At 37.1% G+C, this 5,211-nt stretch overlaps 1 pseudogene; it reads right to left on the bottom strand.

Moving 5' to 3' along the window:
- Window positions 1–309: 309 nt before the first annotated feature.
- On the bottom strand, window positions 310–5,011 carry LOC144256152 (poly(A) polymerase alpha pseudogene; annotated as a pseudogene).
- Window positions 5,012–5,211: the final 200 nt, after the last annotated feature.

The following is a 5,211-nucleotide window of genomic DNA, read 5'->3' on the forward strand; positions in this document are numbered from 1 at the left end:
AAACCAGCGCCCCAAGCATGCCAGGCGAGCGCACTGCCACTTGAGGCACATCCCTAGCCCACAAAATATTTTTTTTATTAGAAAGTATAACTATTAGATTTTTAGCTTTATCTAATTCAGTTCCCAGTGCTTTCTCCTCCCTTCTATCCTCCCCCATTCCCTTCCCTCTATTCTACTGATCTGTTTACTTATAATTTTTTAAATTAGTGTCTTTTGGATATACATGATATACATGATGGTGAGATTCACTGTGGTATGTTCATATATGTACGTAGGAGAGTGAGGTCAGATTAATTCCACTGTCTTTCCCTATCTCATTGGCTTGAAGTCCACCCATCTGGATAAGGTGGGACTCTTATCCACCTTAAGAAGTGATGATGTCCTCCTGGCTCCCAAAATAGGGTTAGGTATTTTTGTTGTTGCATTTCCTAAAGGTCTAGATAGTGGGTTTATCAGATGTGTTGAGGAAATAGCTCTGGAAACTGTAGGCTTTGGTGGTGGAGAAATGACTGGCATGTGGCTGTTGGAGGAATGCTTTCCCTCAATGTACCCCCTGAGCTTTCACTGGAATTTACGTGTGACATGGAAAATTCAGTAGCTGAATCATAGCGGAAGCAGCCCTGTTTCTGGCCTGAGAACTGGCAGAACTTTTCAATGGACTGATCTTCATAGCATTAGGAGGTGAAGGTACAGACGTGTGGTTATCACTGTCCATAAACAAGTCAAGGCAGCTTTCATTTAGATTGTTTAATTTGATTCCTTCTGTTGATTTTTTTTCCTGAAGCACATGATTAGGTAGTAGTTGATGGAATTGCTTTCTTTTTATATGAATTGCAGCAATTTATATACCCATCTCAAACATCTTGCTGTTTATTGCTTGCCTATGAACTATACCTGTGAAAGACTGAATATCGCAGGTAGGACCAACACTAAGATTTTCAGAGTTTTCTGTTTTTTAAAAAACTAATACAATCACCTACATTGTGCTAAATTCTTCCTTCTCAGAATTTTCTTTGGGTGCTAGAAATGACTAGGGATTCTCATGAGCCAGTGAAATAGAATCATTCTTCTCCAAACTTCCAACCAGCATTCAGATTTTTTTTATTTCACCAAGCCTACCTATTCTGGGCATTGTTTTTCTCTTGGTGCACTTGCTAGAAGTCCAATATAGCACTTGTACTTTTGAAAGGATTGGAGTTTTTAAAAGTTTGGAACACTCTGTCTTATTCAGAAAAATTTCATCTGTGATAGCAAGACCTTGTTTAACAACTCCTTAACCATGACCACCATACATGTTACAATGGATATGTTGTATATGGAATTCTGCTGTGAGTATGCTGATAGAATTATAGGCATAAGATGGCATCTATCACTGGTGTTTACCCTTGGATCTCATACAGGAAAATTAAGACTGTATTCTTCAGGCTGCTTTAATAGCACTGGATTTGGCCATTCCAATTTAGAAAATACCAAGAAAATTTAATGTACAAGAGTTGATGCTGCTATTGCATCTGAGCTTAAACTTTTTGTTTGTTTGTTTGGTGCTAGGGATTGAACCCAGAGCCTTGTGCATGCAGGGCAAGCACTCTACCAACTGAGCTATATCCCTAATCCCTTTGTAAAAAAATTTATTTATTTTTTTTAGTTGTAATTGGACACAATACCTTTATTTCACTTATTTATTTGTATGTGGTGCTAAGGATTGAACCCAGGGTCTCGAACCAGCAAGGCGAGCACTCTAACCGCTAAGCCACAACCCCAGCCCTGATGCTATTGCATTCGAATAAAGTCTATCATGTTTAAAGAATGTTTAAAGAAGAAATTATTCCATGAAATAGAAAGGGATTGAACACTTTCAAATTTATTTTATGAATCTAGTTATAACCCTCATATCAAAACCAGATAAGGACACATCAAGGTAAGAAAACTACAAATCTATACCCCTGATGAATTTAGGTATAAATCATTTTCAACAAAATACTAAAAAGATTTCACATAATAACCAAGTTGGTTTTATCTCAGGGATGCAAGGATATTTTAACATATGCAAAAATGTAATTTACCATATAAACAGAATTAAGGACAAAAATCACATAGTCAGTCCTCTCAATAGATGGTGGGAAATCTTTTGACAAAATTTATGAGTCATTCATGATAAAAATACAAAGGAAACAGGAGATAGAAGAAACCTACATCAACATCATAAAGTCTATATACAACAAGCCCCAAACTAACATTGTAGTGAATGGGGGAAAACCTGCACACTTTTCCTTTAAATCCAGAACAAGACAAGAATGCTCACTCTCACCACTCCTATTCAATATAGTACTAAAAGTTCTAGCCAGAACAATAGGAAGAGAAGGAAATAAAAGGAATAAAAGTTGGCAAAGAAGAAGTCAAATTAGCACTGTTTGAAGGTCCAAATTCAGCAAAGTAGCAGTTTATAAAATCAATATTAAAAAATCAACAGTTTCCCTATACACCAACAATGAATCTGCTGAGAAAAAAAATCAGAAAAACAATCTCATTCACAACAGTCAAATAAATCAAACCAAGGAGATGAAAGACTTTCATAGTGAAAATGATAGAATATAGAAGAAAGAAATTGAAGAACATGCAAGATGAAAAGACCTCCCATGTTCATATAGGCAGAATTAATATTGTTTAAATGACCATACTACCAAAAGCAATATACAAATTCAATGAAATCCCCATCAAAATACAAAGATATTCCTCACAGAATGAGAAAAAAACAGTCTTAAAATTTATTTGAAAGAATAAAAAAATATAGAATAACCAAAGCAATTTTAAGCCAAAAAACAATGCTGGAGGAATCACAATATCTGACTTCAAATTAGACTACAGACCTATAGCATCAATAACTTCATGGTACTGGCATAAATATGAACACATAGAATAAAGATACAGCATAGAAGATGCACAGACAAACCCACACAGATACAGTCATCTGATTTTTGACAAAAGTGCCAAAATCATATGTTGGAGAAAAGACATCTTTTTAAACAAATAGTGCTGGAAAAATGGTTATCTTTATGTAGAAGAATGAGAAGAGGCCCTTATCTCCCACCCTGCAGAAAAGTCAACTCAAAAAGAATTAAAGACCTGGGAATTTGACCATAAACTATGCAACTCCTAGAAGAAAAAGTAGGATCAACATTCCAACATATAGGTACAGGCAATGACTTCCTCAATATGACCCCTAAAATTCAGGAAAGAATGCAGAGTCAATAAATGTTGATGGCATCAAATTAAAAAGCTTCTTCACAGCAAAGGAAACAATTAAGAATGTGAAGAGAGAACCTACAGAATATGAGGAAATACTTGCTAGCTACTCTTCTGACAAAACCCAAATATCCAGAATATATAAAGAACCAAAAAAATATTAACATCATAAAACAAATAACCCAATTAATAAATTGGAAAATGAATTAAACAAGACAATTTTGAAAAGAAATACAAATGACAAACAAATATATTGAAAAAATATTCAACATCATTCACAATCAGGGAAATGCAAATCAAAACTACACTGAAATTTCATCTCACTCCAATTAGAATAGCATCTATCAAGAATACAAACAATAATAAATGCTGGAGAGGATGGGGAGAAAAAGAAACACTTTCACAATGTTGATGGGATTGCAAATTAGTCTAACCACTCTGGAAGTCAGTGTGGAGGTTCCTCAAAAGACTAGGAATGGAAACACAATATGACCCAGCTATCCCACCTCTCTGTATTTGTCCTAAAGAGCTAGAGTCATCATTCTATAGCAATACATGCATATTCATGTTTGTGGTAACACAATTTGCAATAGCCAAACTATGGAGCCACTCTAGGTGCCTGCCAATGGATGAATGGATAAACACCACGGAGTTTTGTTTAGTCATAAAGAAGAATAAAATTGTGTCATTTGGAGAACTGGATGGAACTTGAGAACATTATGTGAATCAAAATAAGCCAAATTCAAAAAATCAAGGGTCATAAGTTTTCTCTCAAATGTGTAAGCTAAAGAGGAAAAAGGAAAAGAAAGATGGAGAGGGGAATCTCATGAAAAGCAAACGGAGATCAGGTGGAGATGGAGCAGGGAAATACTGGGGAATGATATTGGCCAAATTATATTGTTGTTTTATGTTCATATATGAATATGCAACAATAAATCCCACCATTGTGTACAACCATAATGCACCAATAACATTGGAATAAATAAATTAAAATGAAATAAAAACTAAGAGGAGGAGGAGGAGGAGAAGAAGGGGGGAGGAGGGGGAAGGAGAGGGGGGAGGAGGGGGGAGGAGGAGGGGGAAGGAGGAGGAGGAGAAGGAGGAGGAGAAAAAATTCAATGCATATGAAAGAGGGGATTTGTTATAAAAAGCCCTTCTCCTGCCCCTCCTTCCTGGCCATCATGAGGGGAGCAGCTTTGCTCTGCCATGTGCTACCCACCATGATGTTCTAGCTCACCACAGTCCCCAAATGGGGGAGGGATCAAGTGACTGTAGACCACAACCTCCAAAACTGTGAGCCTAAATAAATGTTTCATCCATTTCAGTTGTTTATTTCTGGTATATTATCGTAGCTACAGGAAGCTAACACAGCCCCTAATGTGCTCAGTTGCCTGGGAAGACTGTCTCAGTAAGAGTGGTTGCATCAGCATCTCCTGGAAATGAGGGTGAAAAAAATTGAAGGCCAGACAAAGGACTTCTCCACTGTACTATGCAAAAGACATGAGGACACCTGCTGAGAAGATTTGGGGAGAAGATGGGGTATATTCTGGAGGGAAATGGAGAAAGAGGTGATGTGCAGGAAATGGTAGAGCTAGGAGAGAGTACTGAGAGGGTATGGAATGATGTCTGGAGATGGGGGAAGACACAGTTGGCAGCCCCTTAATCCTTGAACTTCTTCTCCCTTGACTTCTGTGATCCACATTGTCTGGCTTTTCTTCTTACCTCCCAAATTAGGTTCATTCTCATTTCCTAGCTTCACTTTTCCCATTTAGACTCCCAACTATGAGCATATCCCAAGCTGTCTTTGGTGTCTGCTCATCTAATTTTCCCCCTTGTTCATAAAATTCAACTCATTTGATTAACACCGCAGACCTTACCTCCCATCCTTCTTCAACTTGGTCTGATTCTCTGACAATTATTTTCAATAAGAGTTCCACCATTACCTCAACTTAACTTGCCTTCCATTCT

Source organism: Urocitellus parryii, chromosome 7 (assembly GCF_045843805.1).
Source record: "Urocitellus parryii isolate mUroPar1 chromosome 7, mUroPar1.hap1, whole genome shotgun sequence".
Lineage (NCBI taxonomy): Eukaryota > Metazoa > Chordata > Mammalia > Rodentia > Sciuridae > Urocitellus > Urocitellus parryii.